We start from the raw sequence: 19352 nt of genomic DNA on the forward strand, positions 1-19352 counted from the left end.
CAGCCTCCTATGCTCCAGGGAAAAGCCCCAGCCTATTCAGCCTCTCCTTATAACTCAAACACTCCAGTCCACGCAATGTCCTAGTAAATTTTTTCTGCACTCTCTCAAGTTTAACAACATCCTTCCTATAGAAGGGAGACCTGAATTTTACACAACATTTTAAAAGAAGCCTCACCAAAGTCCTGTACAGCCACAACATGACATTCAAACTCCTATAGTGAATGTTCTAACCAATTAAGGCAAGTGTGCCACATGTGTTCTTCACCTGCGACTCCACTTTCAAGGAACAATGCATCTGCACCCTGAGTCTGTTTGTTCAGCAACACTCCCAAGGCCCTACCATTAATTGTATAAGTCCTGTGCTGGTTTGCCTTACCAAAATGCAACACGTCACATTTATCTAAATGAAACTCCATCTGCCACTCCTCAGACCACTGGCCCATCTGATCAAGGTCCCATTGTACTCTGAGGTAACCTTCTTCACCATCCACTACACCTCCTGTTTCGTCATCATCTGCAAACTTACTAACATTATCTCTTATATTCAAATCGCAATCATTTATATAAATGACGAAAAGCAGTGGACCCAACTTTATGGCAAACTACTGGTCACAGGCCTCCAGTCTAAAAAAATAACACCCCACCATCACCCTATGTCTCCTACCTTCAAGCCAAATTTGTATCCAATTGGCTAGCTCCCTCTGAATCCCATGTAATCTGAGTTTACTAGCATGTCAACCATGCAGAATCTTTCAATGTTCTTCTTCCCAACCTGCATCACTTCACACTTCTCTGCATTGAACCTTATCCTCCACATTGTTTTCCTCACTGGTTTTACTTCTTCCAAGCTTTGTGCCATCTGCAAATTTTGAAATTGTTTCCTATACACCAAAATCCAGATCAATAATATATATCAGAAAAAACAAGTGTCCCAATACTGACCCCTGAGAAAATCCACTACAAACTTTCTTCCACCTCAAAAAGTGTCCATTGACTATTACTTTGTTTTCTATCACTCAGCTATTTTGTTACCATATTGCTACTGATCCTTTACATCATGACATATAACTTTCTGTTATGACGCACTGTATCAAACACCTTCTTGAGGTCCACATAAGCCACATCAACAGTGTTATTCTCATCAAACCTTTCTGCTACATCCTCAAAAAATTCCAGCAAATTAATCAAGCAGGAATTCCCCTTCAGAAATTCTTCCTGAAACTTCCCAATTAACCCACCTTTCCATGTGACTTTTTTTAAATTCAATCGTGAGATGCATTTTATATCCCTTCCTTAGTTGCCCTTGAGAAGTTCATGGTGATCTACTACTTTGAACCACAGCAGGTCACATGCTGTAGGTTAACCCACAAAGCCCTTAGGGAGGGAATTTCGACCCAGTGACAGTGAAGGGACTACTACGAATGTTACTACTAATTCCATTCTGAAGAAATTCTTCTCAAACTTTCCCCACCATTGAAGTTCAACTGACTGGTTTGTAATTGTTGGGTTTATCCTGACAACATTTCTTGAACAAGACTGTAATGTTTGCAATTCTCCATTCTTATGGCACTTCTCCAAGTCTAGGGGAGACTAAAAGATCATGGTAAGTGTCTGTATAATTTCCACTCCCACTTCCTTCAACATCCTTGGATGTATCTCATCAGGTCCTAGTGACTTGTCAACTTTAAGTATCAACAGTCTACCTAACACTTCTTCATCCATCAATTTTGATGGCTTGTAGTCTCAGAGTTTCCTCTTCTGTCACCATGACCTGGGTAGCATCTCGCTGTTTTGTAAAGACAGATGCTAAATTATTCATTTAATACTTTAGCCATGCTTCTTGCCTCCATGTATAAATGCTGTTCTTGGTTTAAGCAGCCCAGTCCTCCTGTTACCATTCTTTCATTGTTTATATGCCTATTGCAGACTATGGAAGCACCCCTTTTATTTTGACTGCTGGTATTTTCTCATAATTGCTATTTGTTTCTCTTATACGTTTTTTTCCACACATACTCTGAATCATTTGCATTCTTTTTGGTTCTCAATTGGATTAACTACCTGACAACTGTCATAAGCACAATTGTTCTTGTTTGTCATCCAGGGAGCTCGGGATTTATGTGCCCCACCTTTTCCATTTGAGGGAATATACCTTGACTGTGCCTGATCCATTTCTCTTTGAAGATAGACCATTATTCAATTACAGCCTTCCCTGTCAACCTTTCATTCCAGCCTGCCTTGCCCAACCCTGTTCTTGCCTCATGTAAGCCCACTGTCCACCAACACTTCTTTTTTTATTTTTCTGGGTTGACCAATGTGTCTTAATCTGCTAACTCAATATCTCTTGCATGTGGCACTAGAAGTAATCCAGAGATGAATACAAATGACATCCTGCTTGCTAGGATTTCACCTAGCTCAATAAATTCTGATTGCAGGACTACATCTCTCTTCCTACCTTTGTCATTGATGTCAATATGGACCATGACCTCTGGCTATTTATCCTCTCCCAGAAGCATGTCCTGCAGCTGCTCTGTGACATTATTGACCATAACACCAGAGAGGCAACAACATACCATCCCAGAGCCATGCCTAAGAACACTGTTAAGCCAAGGAATCCCCTATCATTAGCACTCCCACAATTTCTTACATCTAACGATCTAACTGGTTTTCTGTAATATTCAGTGGTTCTGACTTGCTGAACACTCTCCCAGTTTAATTCACAATGTTACTGACTGCTGCACACTCCTTCTAGTCTGCATCTCAGCGATACTGACTTGCTGTATATTCTTCCCAGTCTGCTTCATAATGTTACTGACATTGAGTGAAGTGTTTCACTACGTGTGAACTCAGTGTTACACTACTAATCAGTGAAAAACTGATCTCCAATAGTAATAGGATCATGCGATAGAATCATACACCATAGGAGAGCCTGCACTGACCTATCTACACTAGTCACACTTTCCTGCACTTGGCCCATAGCTTTGAATGTTATGATGTTTCAGGTGCCCATCCAGGTACTTTTTAAAGATTGTAATGTTTCCCAACTCTACTACCCTCCCAGGTTGTGCATTCTAGATCCCCTCCACCCTATTGGTGAAAAGATTTTTCCTCAAATCTCCTCTAAACCTCCTGACTTCCACTTTCAAATTATGCACTCTCATTATTGACTCTTCAACTAAGGGGAACAGCTGCTTTCTCTTCACCCTGTCCATGACCGTCATAATCTAATGCACCTCAGTCAGGTCCCCTCTCAGACCTCTCTGCTCTAAAGAAAACAACCCAAGCTTATAAAGTCAATAAACTCATTGCTGCAATGTTCAATCCCAGACAACATCCTGGTGAGTCTCTTCTGCATCCTTTCCATCATCATTCCTATATTACAGTGACCAGAGCACACAATACTCCATCTGTGGCCTAACCAAAGTTTTGTACAATTCCAACATAACCTCCTTGTCCTTATCATCTAATCCTTGATTGATAAAGGCAATTGTCCTTTATGCCTTCTCAACTACCTTGTTAACTGTCCTGCTGCCTTCACATTTCTGTGGACAAGTACCCCAAGATCTCCTTGTTCTTTTGAGCTTCTTAGTGTCCTGCCATTCAAAGTGCAATCCCTCATGTTTTTCAGGGTTTCCTGCCATCTGCCACTGATCTGCCCATCTGATCATCCTGTCTTATACCTTCCTGTAACCTAAGACCTTCCTCTTGACTATTAACAACTGGCCAATCTTTGTGTCATCCTCAAAATTACTTATCACCCCCTCTCCACTACATTCTCATTTAAATCATTTATGAATACCATGATCAGTAAGACACCCAGCACTGACGTCTGTGATAGGTCACCTGGTATCAATCTCCAGTCACACAACAACCTTCTCTACCACACTCTGTCTCCTATCATTGAGCCATCTTTGAATCCCTCTTGCCAAGTTATCCTGAATCACATGTGCCTTTCCATTTTTAAACATTGTACTATGTGGAACTTTGCCAAAGGCTTTGCTGAGATTCACATAAACTATATTAACTGTGCTATTCTCCTCTACACAGGTGATCACCCTCCTGAAAAGTTCAATCAAATTAGTTAGGCATGACCTCCCTCTGACAAAGCCCTGCTGACTATTCCTGATCAAAGCCTGTCTCTCCAAGTGAAGATTAATTCTCTCCTTCAGAAATTTCACAATAGTTTCCCTATCACTGAGACGAGATTCATTGGTCCATAATTCCTGGTTTATCCCTACCACCCTTCTGGAAAAGTAGAACTTCATAAGATATCCTCCAATCCTTTGATACCTTTGTCCAGAGATGAAATAAATATTTGGGTCAGAGACACTGTAATTTCCTCTCTTGCCTCCCACAGTAGCCTGCGTACAACTCATCTGGACCTGGGGATTTCTCCACTTTTAAGCCCACCAAAACTTCCAATACTTACTTACCTCCTCTGTCAATCTGCTCAAGAACTTCACAGTGCCTCTCCCTGAATTCTGTACCTACATATTCGTTCTACTAATTGAAGACACATCCAATGCGTTAGATTTAATACACTACCAATTTCCTCTGGCTCCACACACAAATTGTCCCCTTTGTTCCTAATACACTCTACACTTTGCCTGACTATCCTCTTCCTTTTGATATAGTTGTCAAATATCTTCAGATTCTCCTTAATTTTACCCACCAGCCTCTTTTCATGCACACTCTTTGCTCTCATTATTTCTTTAGCCCCCCATTGTACTTTCTTTACTACACTAGGACCTCCATTAATTTGTACACTTTGCACCTATAAAAAGTTTTTCATTTCCTTCTAACCCAGTCCTGAATATTCCTAGACATCCAGGATTCCCTGGAATTGTTACGACTACATTTCACCCTATAGGGGACATGTTGGGCCTATACTCTTCTCCTTTAGTCATATCCTGTCCTATTTTAATAAAATTTGCCTTCCACTAATCCAGAATCCTTTTTGTAGACCATCCTATTCATTTTCCATAACAAACTTAAAATAAACAGTGTTGTGGTCGCTATCACTAAAATGCTCCCCCACTAACACCCATGACCATCTGTCCAACTTTGTCCCACAGAATTAGATTCAGCACTGCACAGACCTTGGTAGATCTCCTATGTGATGACATAAAAGGCTGTCCTGTATAAATTTCAATAAATCCACAGCCTTTAACATTTTACAGAATGACTATCGCAATTAATGTTGGAGAAGCTGAAATCTCTGCACAAAATTACTCTAATGTTAGTACATATTTCAGCAAATTTTCTACAGATTTGCTCCTTTATAGCTGACTGACATGTTAGGGGCCTAGAATATACTTGCAACAATGTGATTGCCCCCTTTTTATTCCTAAACCTTACCCACAAAGCCCCATTTGAGGATCCTTCCAAGGTATCATCGCCCCTTACACCAGTAAGTGACTCCTTAATTAATAATGCAACACAAACTCCTCTTTTCCACTCTCCCCTGTCTCACCTGAAAATCCTATACCCAATATATTGACCTCCCAGTCCTGGCCCTCCCTCTGCCCTATTTGTGTAATGGCAACAATATCACAATTGCACATGTCGATCCATGCCCTTAACTCATGTGTCTTACCTATAATATTCCCAGCATTAAAGCAGAGGCCATCCAGCCTCACGTTACTGTCTTGAATGTGAACATGGCTGAACTATCTCTGCCTTGATTCCTTTGTTATATTATACTCTGTCCCCATTATACTAATGCCGTGTGTAACCCCCACCCCACTGCACCCCACCGCTTCCACCCCTCCACTTTCCAAATTAGTTTAAACTCCTTCCAACAGCACTAGCAAACCCACTCACAAGGATGTTGATCCTATTCTGGTTCAGATGTAGACCATCCCGCTTGTACATAGACTCATAGAGTCATACAGCATGGAAACAGACCCTTAGGTCCAACCACTCCAGGCTGAGCAGAGTCCAAAACTAAACTAGTCCCACCTTCCTGTGCTTGGCCCACAATCCCTCCAAACATTTCTTACTCATGTACTTATCTAAATGTCTTTTAAACGTTGTAACTGTACCCACATCCACCACATCCTCTCGAAGTTCATTTCATACACAAACCGCTTTCTGTGTGGAAAGATTGCTGTTCATGCCTGTTTTAAATTTTTCTCATCTCACCTTAAAAATATGCCCCCTTGTCTTGAAACCCCCCACCCTGACATTCACTCTAGCTATATCCTCATCATTTTATAAACATCTATAAGGCCACCCCTCACCCTTCTACAGATCCCACCTTCCCCAGAAATGGTCCCAGTGAATCACCAATCTAAAACTGTCCCTGCTGCACCAACTCTTGAGCCACACATTCCTCTCTACCCTATTTTCCTATTTCTGTACTTACTAATACATGGCACCAGGAGTACTCCAAACATTGCGACCCTAGATGTCCGCCTTTTAAAACTGCCCAGCTCCCTGAATTCTTGACGCAAGAACACATCCCTCATTCTGTCTAATATCTTTGGTACTAATGTGTGCCACAACCTCCAGCTTATCACCGTCCCCCTTCAGGATGCCTTGCAGAGGTCCAGTGATTTGCCTGAACCTGGCCACAGCGCTGCAGCACCTCCAGGAGACATATCTGCAGCTGCAGAAATGCCTGCCTGCACACCTCACTACCGAGTCACCTACTATTATATCCCTTAGACTCTCACTCCTTCTCCCTTGTGCAGCTGAGCCACCACAGTGCTGTGAGCATTTCCCTTTCTGCATTCCACAATGGAACCCTCACTGTCATCATCTTCCAATTGTAGAGAAACGGTTATTGAATGGGACATCCTCTGGGGCTATCCCATCTGCCCTGCGTACCCCTTTCCTCTGACTGGTTGGCACCTACTCCCTCTCTGCCTGAGCTTCTTAGTCTGCTGATTGACTATCCACGTATCCACACAGCCTTCAGCTTCACTGATGCACCTCTGTGCCTCCAGCCAATGCTCAAGATCCAAACTTCACTATTTAGCAGCACTTTCTGACAGGTGCCATCCAGACTGCAAAAAGCATCTCAGAAATTCCATAAGCCACAGTTAGTATGACACCCTGCCATATCCCATTAAATTTTAAGAACCTCGTGTTTAAGACTGCTGAACAGAAACAGTTAAACTATTACCCTGTAGATTTGATATCCAAAAAGGTAAAAAAAAAATTATGGAAACAGGATAAAAATGTTATAAATATAAACCACAATAGATATTACAAAACAACAAAGAATAATACAAATATGCACCCAATGAGCCGCATGCCCTTGTTCCATGTCACTCTGGGAATATGATATCACCTAGGGTGGACGCTGGCTGGCTCTCTCTATACCACTCCCACAAGGTCAATGAAGCAGGCCTCAAACCTCTACCTCCATTTAATCCTACAACGTTGTACTTCTCCCTCGCACGCCGCTCTCAGGAAGTCTGATCTTCGCTGCTGTTAGCTAATCATTTATCTCACTGCTGATGTGGCATATTACTCAGTATTGTGGGTACATCTCCATCTCATGGACCACTCCAGGTCAAGACACCAGCTCATTACCACAGCCTCAGTGGTAATTAGGAATGGGCAATAATGCTAGCCTTGCCAGCAGTGACAACATCCTCAAAATGAACTTTTAAAGAAACATTTTGTTTATTTTCTAGTATTATCTTTACCTGGAAAAAAAAACAGCATAATAGTTTAATGGATCTATGATATGATTTTTTTTGGGTCATGTTCTCTGCATCACAAAGATCAGATTTTCTTCATTGACAATATGTTCTCTGTAGGTAAGTGAGATCAATGGTTCACAAGAAATTTGCTTTAGGTACCAACTCTTTAAATTCCAAATATTATTTGTAACATGACAGAGTGAATATACAGCACAACAAATATTGCACTCTGGAGGAGTGGCCAACAAAACCATAAGGAGGTCAATGACTTTCCCCATTGCGCCACTGAATTGAATTAGCTTTATTGTCATGTGGACTCACATTAGTGCAGTTAAAAGTTTGCAATGTTGCCACTTACAGCGCCATCTTAGCTACAAGATACCTAGGTACAGATAGTTAAGTATTTGGTATAAAATAGAAAAAATAATAAATTAAAGGCCCAGCATAAGTCCTTCCACCTCAGTCTGTGCTGGCAACAAGCCTCCAGACCGCACTGGGCTTCAAAACCTAAGGCCTTGCCTCCAGTACATGAAGTGCCTCACCTCCCCATGTAGACCTCCAGTCCGGGAGTCGACTCCATGCGACAGCCTCCTGTCCAGCAGTGAGGTCCTCCATTCCCATTCAAGTAAGTTTAAAACATTTTTGAAACAAAAAAAGGTTTCTTAAAAAACTGCTACCTCTCACTCACTCTATCTCTGCTTTGCGCCCTTCTTCCACGAAGGTCATGCTTTGCTACTGTCGTTGTTCCCTGCAAAATATTCTCTCCGTTGCTGTCACCCATCCCAGCACCAATAACCCTGCAAGTCCCCTGCAAGGTCTACTCGCTCACTCGGGACAACTTTCACTCATCTGCATTGGCATCCCCACCTGCTGTGCCATCCACTTTCATCTCATTCATTTCTCATAGCTCGTACGGGGACACAAAGAGGGCATACAGACTTCTAGCACTCACAGGAGGAGACAGTCTGGTCACATGGGAATGCTGAAATATGCACGTTCCACCAACAGAGTAAGTGCCATCCTTCATCCATGAGAAGACATAGAAGAAGTTGCTAGAACACTGCAGCAAGCCGAGACAGAGATGGACGGCCAGGGAATACGATGGTGTGTTGAAGTGCAGGCACCCGGAGGTTCAGGGTTGCACAGATGCTGTCCAAAAAATGACCCTGAGCTTCCAGTTGCCTGCCACTTCAACACACCACTGTGTTCCCTGGCCAACCATCTCCGTCTTGGGCTTGCTGCAGTGCTTCAGTGAAGCACAGCGCAAGCCGGAGAAACAACATCTCATTTTCCACCTGGGGACCCTGCAGATCTCGGGGACTCAATATCAAGTTCAATAATTTCAGGGCCTGAGCACCTTCTCCCGTGTCCTTCCCCCAAACCCCACAAACATCGCTTATCATCACAAGGGCTGCTACTCAAAGCAACCTATTGTCAGCTACTAATGGTCCCAATTAGCAGCTATTGATTGCCCCAGGCTGACCTCTGCCCACTCCTTTGTCTTCCCAACTGTTGTTCGCTCTCTCTTGGCTCCACTTTCATTTACTCTTCCCACCTCCACAACCCACCCCACTTCAGCATATATACCGGCCTTTTCCTAGCTACAATCAGTTCTGAAGAAGGGTGACGGGGCCTGAAACATTAATTCTGCTTTCTCTCCACAGATGCTGCCAGCGCAGTTGAGTCTCTCCAGCAATTTCTGTTTTTGTATAAGTTATAAGACTGTACCAAACTTATGTAGCAGTGTACATTCCTTGATGAATTAGCTTGCAAAATAAAACAAGTCAGTACAACTTAAACAAAAACCACATTATCTGAAGAGAAAACATTGCAGGACTAAAGAGAAGGGACAGGGAATTGGATTACATATAATTGGATAGCTATTTCCAACAGTCAGCATGAACATGGTAGGCTAAAGGCTTCCTTCTGTCCTGTATAATTTGATTTGCAATGATTCTTAAAAGGTAGCTGAGGACAGGCTATTAGGTGCAGTCCACTGGCCGTTACACTAACCTCCTCTGAAAATATATTTTTCTACCACATTTTTCACTGTAAGGTTCAGAAAGCCGGTCTCCCAAGTGTTTTCTTCTCCAGCTCCTCTGATCTTCCTGCTAAATTAATTTTTAAATGATTCTTCAGGAACATTTCGCTCAAGAAATTCTGCATTTTGTTTTATCTCTGCACATGATATATTGTTGTCCTAATGATTTACTTCCTAAATAGAGTAATCCTGTGCCAGAGATAGCTACCAACGTCTTTTAGTCACTTTTAGATGGGTTTACAGTATTCGTTATCTGTATTCCCAAGATTCATGTCAATACGATTTCTAATCACTTCTGTATGTAGCTTTGAAATGATCACTGTAATGTATAACTCCAGCGCCTACACAAAACACTGACGTTAACACGCAATTCTACTAACACACAACTCCAATGTTAACATGCAACGTCGGTGTCCACAAAACACACAATGATGTAAAACCAAGATGGCATTACAGGGAGCAACTTACAGTGCAGACTTACTGTATGATATTGTTCAATATCAAAGCTGTCATCATCATCAAGGAAGACATAATGTCATCAATAACACCCATACTTCTCAACATCACCATCTCCCTCCTTAACATAAACATCCTCATTCTCCTGATTGGTCCAGTCCTGTAACATACCTGAAGTAATGGATGGTATAAGATAAGAAAGGTGAGTATTAAACCTTATAGGAACCTGAAGTGTTGCTCTTGGTGCCTTACAGAGATGTCAGAGCAGCAGTGTTTGGCCTCATTAATAATCTAATGTCAGTAAGATGGTGTGAACCTTGTCATTTCTCCTGGCAAGAACTGAGTGCCACCTCATGAGCTTTGTCAGTACTTGAAATAGGTGAGGCATTTAAGTTTTGTAAATTTCCTTTGATAGACAACACAAACCTCTATTCTGTAAACTGGAGATTGAATGAGAGCAATGATGGTAGCTTAGGAGTGTTTCAGTTGCCATGTAAGAGGTGAAGCAAGAACTGTGGGAGTTGAGGATTTTTAAATAGAAGAAGAGTGTTCAGGTCAGACAATCAGCAGAGCTGGACACTTATTATGCAAAATGTCAAATTGTAACTTGACAGCAGCACAAAGTGTTGTTTTAGCAACGTTTACATCGAGGAGTTGAAGGCAGTGTTGGTGGGAAAGGACAAAACTGAACAAGTAATACAGTGCATTGTGTTACCTTGAGTGTCTGACAAAAAAATGTGGAATTCCTTGTGGCAATGTCCTGCAGACCTAGGACTGATATGGTTGGCAACCATCCCACTCTAGGTGGCACAAGTAACAATACTGGGAGACTTACAGCAAACACAACTGAAGTCTGCTTCCCCACCTTTCAATGACCTCCAAAATGGTTTGGTGATCTGAGGGTGGGGAGTTATTTGTAATTCTTTAGCTTGTTGCCTATACAGCAACAAGCTGTCTTCAAGGAACAGATGATGTTTTAGTGGTTATAATTCTGCACGTGTAGAATGGACAGAATTTGAAAACATATAGTAAAGTTATTAAAGTAAAGCATGAGGGCCAAGCATAAATTTTTTCTTATTTGTTGTTGTAGAGTGCAGACAGAATTCTGTGTTTCACCTGCACATCTGCCAATGTGGTATACTGCATCCGCTGTACCCGGTGTGGCTTCCTCTACATCGGGGAAACCAAGCGGAGACTCGGGGACCGCTTTGCAGAACACCTACGCTCGGTTCGCTACAAACAACTGCACCTCCCAGTCGCGAACCATTTCAACTCCCCCTCCCATTCCTCAGACGACATGTCCATCCTGGGCCTCCTGCAGTGCCACAACGATGCCACCCGAAGGTTGCAGGAACAGCAACTCATATTCCGCTTGGGAACCCTGCAGCCCAATGGTATCAATGTGGATTTCACAAGTTTCAAAATCTCCCCTCCCCCCACCGCATCCCAAAACCAGTCCAACTCGTCCCTGCCTCCCTAACCTGTTCTTCCTCCCACCTATCCCCTCCTCCCACCTCAAGCCGCACCTCCATCTCCTACCGACCAACCTCATCCCGCCCCCTTGACCTGTCCGTCCTCCCTGGACTGACCTATCCCCTTCCTAACTCCCTACCTACACTCACCTTTCCTGGCCCCATCCCCGCCTCTTCGACCTGTTTGTTTCCTCTCCACCTATCCTCTCCTCTATCCCTCTTCTATCCGCCTCCCACTCTCTCCCTATTTATTTCAAAACCCCCTTCCCCTCCCCCTTTTCTGATGAAGGGTCTAGGCCCGAAACGTCAGCCTCTCTGCTCCTATGATGCTGCTTGGCCTGCTGTGTTCATCCAGCCCTGCACCTTGTTGTCTCGGATTCTCCAGCATCTGCAGTTCCTACTATCTCAGAATTCTGTGTTTGATCACTGACGCTTCGAGCCATTTTAGCTGCCTACACCCAACTTGCATCAGTTTTACACTAATATCCCCGGCACCAACAAGCAGACCCAGGGAATTCCAGACCAACACCTTCCTAAAAATGTCAACTCAGTTTGAAGAAATTCTATTGACTTCTTACTGAAGACATATCTTTCACTTACATTTGGACAACCTAGAGTTTCAACTCCACTATCTTATCCAAATACTAGCAAATGACAATGAGGCTGTATGTTATGTGAATTTGTATTTTATGTTATAAAGTGAAACACCATGATAACCATTTGCAACTGAGAATATAAAGTATGTCTAATTTTACCATTCATATTTTCATGGTAGTAATGTAACATTAATTCAGATTGGATTTTAGCATAATAACTGAATTTAAATACCAAGGGTTAATCTTTATGCAACTCAGGTAGCTATCAATTATGGAATTACATCAAGTTGTGTTTTCACTTGTCAATTTGACTGCATCAATTTAGATGGATTATTAAACTTTCTCCAGCTGCAAAAACAACATTATCTCAGAGTTAATCCTTAGCTGTCCTTCTCGTGCTATTCACAATCTATCTGATGGCGACCACATATTTTAAAAATGTAAAACTGCATTTGGATCAAAAATTATGCATTTGTCAAAATTCCAGGGATTCTGGTTGAACATATATGATTCCGAAGAATATAATCTCATTCAAGGAAAGTCAAAACTACTCATTCAAAACTCACTGAAGTTAAGCTTGGAATCCTCTCAAGCAGCAAATAAGACATTTAATATCAATATCTTTGTAATTGTAGCTGTGGAGTGGTTCAATGCCAACAAATGGATAAAACAAGAAACCAATATCCCTTTTACTCTCTTGGTGAAGGTCAGAGATTCAACGACACTGTTTTGAAGAAGTGCCCTGTTCAATACTGAGCCCTCAATCAACAGCTAAACGTATGCAATCTGAACATTGTCACACAGTTGCCTTTGTGAGACATTGCTGTATGCAAATTGGCTGCAGTTTACCATGCAAAACAACATTGACTGCATTTCACAAGTCTGTCATTTGCTGTAAAACAGTTTATGACATGTTGAGATCAGGAAAAGGATTATATAAATTCAATATCTTTCATTTCTTGAACTAGTGGTTTAAACTAAAATCAAAATCTGTCAGATAAGAGGAACAAATGGAGTCTTTCCATTTTGAATATTTACTTATTCAGTTCATAGAATCTATACAGTGTGGAAGCAGGTCATTTGGCCCATTGAGTCCACAGCGACCCTCCGAAGAGAATCCCACCCAGACACACCATCTTATCCTATAATCCAGCATTTCCCATGGTGAATGCCTCTAACCTGAACATCCATGGACACTATGGACAATTTAGCATGGCCAATCCACCTAACTTGAAAATCTTTGGACTGTGGGAGGAAACTGAAGCATCTGGAGGACACCCACAGAGACACAGGGAGAACATGCAATCTCCACACAGACAGTCGCGTGAGGCTGGAATCCAACCTGGGTCCCTCGCACTGTGAGGCAGCTGTGCTAAACACTGAGCCACCTTCCAACCCAGTGGGGAGAGTTGAAGCACCCGGCCCTAAGAACAATTGCTACATTGCAGCAAATGAAGCATTTTATTGATGCCATCTAGTTTCTGGGTATCCCTCTCAACTGGCTCACTGCTTTGTATACAAATGTCTGTTGCATCAAACTCTTTTTAAACCATCAATCAGAATATCTTTAAGTGGAGAAAACTTAGCCTTTTCACATTGACTGCATCATTATCTCATTCTAAATATCCCTTCTTAAATGGTAAAACAAACCTGCAGGAACCCAGTTCTTGTAATAGAATGATGCATTGAATTTAATTGCTCTAAGGACAGTCATAGACGATGAGTACCAATTTGTTTTTGAATAGGATTAGAACAGAGAGATTCAGCCAGAGCTGGTTTGAAATGGCAAGCATATTCAGCTTTTCAAATTACATCTTCAAAAGCTGAAATGAATAATGGTATCAAATGTTTTGCTATGGAATGTTAGTAGACTTGGCACCAGAAAGGGCCATTGACGTTCATAAAACAATCCCTGTGGAAAGCAAGCATCAAGGGCAACAATAAAGAGTGTCTTGATTTATTTTTTTTAAATAGACGATCTGTGTTTTTTTTTGGTTTGAAATTGAATTTGCCTGAGACAGCATCTGGTTTTGTGCTATGCTCAGCTTGTGCTACTAATTCTGGCACTGTTCCCATTACTAATGACATGACAACGAGAAACCTTCATAACATCAGCTATTTTTGCTCCATTAAAAAATTAAAAGCAAATGGTCCAAAAGTTTCAATCAATATCTGATGGCTGTGGTTTAAACGCCAAAATAAGGCATTTGATAAGTGTACTGTTTTAGAAAGGCATTGAAAGTATCATATTGTCTCTCTGTTTGTAATCAATGTATTTCTCCTCATGATGCATTCCACATTCATTACACAGAACAGTGCTTAGGAGGTTTGAGTTTTGACATAATCCAATTTTGAGGAGCAACAGTGATCTTCCCTACCTGAATATGGATATTGTTTCTCTTATTTTGTTCTCTGTTGGATGATATGGGGAGATGTTTCTTTTGAATCTCAGCAGGTCCACACACAAGAAAATTGGAGTGGATGCCCTTCATTAACCCAATCAGAACTGCCTTTATCTGTCTAACTAAACATCTAAAAATGTTCAAAGCAATAGGTGGGATGGCATGTGTTGTATACTGGACTGCAAGGGTTTAAAAGCATTAAAACTTGAGTCAGTGCCTAAGCATCACCTACTGTGTTGATGCTATAGAGACTGGATCAGATCCAAGTAGGACCAGGTATGGAGTAGACATGAGGTGTAAATAGTCGCAGTATACAATAAACTTCCTATTGGCTACTCAACAAACTCTTCCAGTGAGATCAGAAGGTGGCTATCCTAATCTACAATATACAGTGTTGGGTTGAAGGAGCCCACACACACAGCAGTATGGGCTTGTCTCCATATATGTTGCCAATGGTGTGGTAACATTATAATCATGACACTCGGCTAGTAATTCATAGGCCTGAACTAAGAGAAATTCCCATGCTGAGGAATTTAAATTCTGTGAATGAAACAAAATTTGGAATAAAAACTTGCATCAGAAAACATGGGCATGAAGCTACAGGACTGTAATAAAAACATATCTCATTCGCTGATATGGCTTTAAATTCACAACAATATTATTGACATTCAACTATCCTCTGAAATCAACCCAGTTGAACCCAACTTCTCAAGTTTATTATGAACCCTTTACTCCATAACTCCTCCAAGTTTTCTGTTTTACCATTAAGGTTTAAACACAAATACTTAAGTCTTTACTTCCACTACCACCTTCCTCACCACAACACCCCCACCCCACCAAAAGGCTCTTTCACATGAGGAATTATTCTCCACAACTTCCCAGCTCATATTGATCAGATATTCATGCTCAATTATTGATGTCTGAGAAGAGGAGGAGTGTGATGGCAGCTTCGTTGCAGGCAAGAACATTTTTGCAACTCTATCAGAAAGTGGAAGTGCATGATCATTAATAATAAAGTATAATTTTTGATTGTAACTGATATCCCTGTGCAGCTTTACGGTCTGAAGGCTGGGTGGCAAATTGGTTTTCTTGCCTAAATATTTGTAAACCTTCTTTCTCAAAAGATCATCCTCATTCTGCAGAAAAGCTGTTAGGAGAAAACAGGAAACTATAGATCGGTGAGCCTTACATCAATAATTGTTGGAGAGGCTTCTGAAGGACAGCTTTTACATGAATTTGGAAATAGCAAGGATTAGTTAGAGATAGTCAAAACAGCTTTGTGTATAGGAAATTGAGTGATTGAGCTTTCTTGAAGAGGTGACAAAGAAGATCAATGAAGACAGAGTAGTAAATGTTGTCAATATGGACTTCAGCAAAGCATTCAAAAATGTGGTTTAGATCACATATTGGATCCAGAGGGAGCTAGTCAATTGGATACTAAACTAGCTTAAAGGTAGGAGAGGGAGGGTTGTGGTGGGAGGTTACTTTTCAGACTGGAGACCAATGACCAGCGGTGTGCCACAAGGATCAGCACTGGGTCCACTGTTGTTCATCATTTATATAAATTACTTAGATGTGAATATAGGTGGTATGGTTAATGAGTTTGCAGATGACACTAAAACAGGTGGTATAGTGGACAGTGAAGAAGATTATTTCAGAGTACTATGGGTCCTTGATCAGATGGGCCAATGGGCCAAGGAGTTGCAGATGGAGTTTAACTTAGATAAATGTGAGGTGTTGCACCTTGCTTTGGCAAACCAGGGCAGGTCTTGTACAATTAATGGTCGGACCTTGGGGAGTGTAGCCGAACAAAGAAACGTGAGGATGCAGGTGCATAGCTCATTGACAGTGGAGTCACAGGTAGATAAGGTGGTGAAGAAGATGTTTGGCATGCATGCCTACATTTGTTATAACAGTGAGTAAAGGAATTGGGATGTCATGCTATAGCTGTACAGGACATTGGTGAGGCCACATTTAGAATACTGCGTACAATTCTGGTTGCCTCTCGATAGGAAAGATAATGTTAAACTTGAGAGGCTGCAGAAAAGATTTACAGGATGTTATCGGGACTAGAGGGCTTGAACTATAGGGAGAGGCTGAATAGGCTGGGGCTTTTCTTCCCCTAGACCGTAGGAAGCGGAGGGGTGACTTCACAGAAGGGCATGAATAGGATGAATTTCCCCAGGGTAAGCGAATCGAAAACTAGAGGACAAAGGCTTAAGGTGAGATGAGAAAGATTTAAAAAGGACCTGAAGGGTAACGTTTCCATGCAGAGGGTGGTGTGTGTATGGAATGAGCTGCCAGAGGAATGGTGGAGGCTGGTACAATTACAACATTTAAAAGGCATCTGGAAGAGTATATGAATAGGAAGGGTTTAGAGGGATATGGGCCAAATGCTGGAAAATGTCGCTAGATCAGATTGGGATATCTGATTGGCACAGATGAGTTGGTCTGAAAGGTCTGTTTTCATGCTATATGATTCCATGACTCTACAACTCATTATCAAGGGCTTGCTTTTCCTTGATAGTCCTCTGCAAACTTTTCTTTCTCTCTCTCTCAAGCTTTTCTTTTAAAAAAAAATGAGCAACATTCTTATTAATTGTGGCAGCAAGTGTTCTTTGGCTAATAATTCACCATGATCTTGGAGTTCTGAATATTTCCATAAAAGAGAGGCTTTTTTCATCCATCAATGTCTTTCTTGTTTCTATCAACTGTGAGAGAATGCTGACTATATCTGTATAGGACATTTGGTACTTAATCAGCCTTCAAGTCTTGATTTTGATGTGTGAATGCTAAATGCCAGACATTTATGTCAGCAGTATCTATGAGGTAATTAGACTGCTCTAATTCTTATTTTACTTTGATCTGTTTGACCTTCTTTCGAGGCTCAACTGTAAGCTTCTCCAAGGTATTCCGAATTGCTGAATTACTAAATTGCCCATGGTGTCCAGGAACATGCAGGCTAGGTGGATTAGCCATGAGAAATGCAGAGTTAACAGGGGTTGGGTCTGGGTGGGATGCTCTTTGGAGGGTCGGTGTGGACTTGATGGGCTGAATGGCCTCTTTCCACATTATAGGAATTCTATGATGTGCTAAAACGTGGCTAGAATCGGGTGAGGGGGTGCCATAGAGGTGGGGTAGGTAGTTGATAATGTGAGTTTGGCAAGATACAGCGAGAGCTCTCACTTGGCCTCACAGGAAAAAAATAGCCTTCCAGCTAACTCAACACAACTGACACTTAGCCAAATAAATGCAAGAGCAAACCCAAAGAATTTACAACTCCTATTTTCTTTCTGTGCCATGATGACTCTATAATTCTATGAGATGCGTTACAGTGAAACAGATTTTATACTATTGACATAAGATTTGGAAGTCAAATGATGATGTGCAGTGATGAAATACTCAGCACATAATAATTCATCAACACCGTCATTATTATAAAAATGCTAATGTGTGACATCAACAGCTAGCAATTTATCTAAGAATTCCATTTGTCCTCTCATCTCAAGTACCTCCATGCTTATGAGCATCTTAAGATTCTAGCTTAACATCTCACTTCTATGATTCAATATTCAAACATTCAGCCAAGAGAATTCAATTATCTGCTGATTCAGGTGGACGAATCCTTGTACTATTGCACTGGGTTTTCACTGTGATGTCATGCAAACAAGAGCATTAATTTAATGATATTTGAGCCATTGATAGACTGACCTGAGCAGGACTGATTGATCCACTGTGTTCCAATGCCTTGTTTTCAATATTATGTTTGAACGTGCTGTTTGAATTTTCATTATAAAGTCCGTAAGAGTGAAAGGTCTATTTACAGAGTGTGCGTCTGTGGAGTTGACATGGACACTATGAATGGTCATGGGGTGGTTGAGGGCTAGGAGTTGGCATTGAGTTGACTTGGAGGCTATGAGAGGCCTTGATGAGCAGGTAGTGCTTGATGTGACAAGGAGTTGAGCATGGGGGATATCAGAGGCCATGAGTGTTGGGTGGAAATGAGGGATAGGAAGGCGTGAAGGCTAGAGGGTCTAGCAATTTCTAAAACATCTGAGGCATTGTCCTAGAGAACTGAAAGGAGGCTTCTAGCCAGCTCACTTAAACACTCAGCCATCCCACTGGCCACTGGGATTTGTGGTTCTGACTGTGTTTAGATACACCTTTTAATGACGGTGTCTGGTAAGTCAGAAAATTTCCAGACTCAGCACTGCTGCCTTTGCAGCTAAAATCCAACATTCTGGTTTCCCTGAACTCTGCCAACATCATTCTAGTGTTGACCTAATTTTCTACTGTAATAATGGTAACCTTTAGCATTTGCCCTTTGACCGGATAAGTGTTAGTCATTTTTTATGCAGTGGTCACTGAATGATTGTAATATTCTGAACTAAGACCTTAATGGTCAACTTGGTCACTTCAATAAACATAATTAAAAGATGTTCCATTTATTTTAGAGAATTTTTAGAAGAACAATTTTACAGAGGAAACACCTGAATGTATTATCCTTTTTATACACAGAAATCTGCTTTGGAATGACATGCACAGATTTCACATACGCAGAAAGCAATCGTTGCTTCCTCTTGCAAGTTTATTCAGGGGAAGATTATAATGATGTTCAATAGAATTCATAGAATTGGCAAAGAAACTCCTCCGTGGGATGACACAGTAAATGTGGAATGCACATACTTGATTAACAGTCTTGGGTTCTCAAACTAAATTTCAACAAAGTTTTG

The sequence above is a fragment of the Rhincodon typus genome, chromosome 27, assembly GCF_021869965.1.
Source record: "Rhincodon typus isolate 14 chromosome 27, sRhiTyp1.1, whole genome shotgun sequence".
In the NCBI taxonomy this organism is placed as follows: Eukaryota; Metazoa; Chordata; class Chondrichthyes; order Orectolobiformes; family Rhincodontidae; genus Rhincodon; species Rhincodon typus.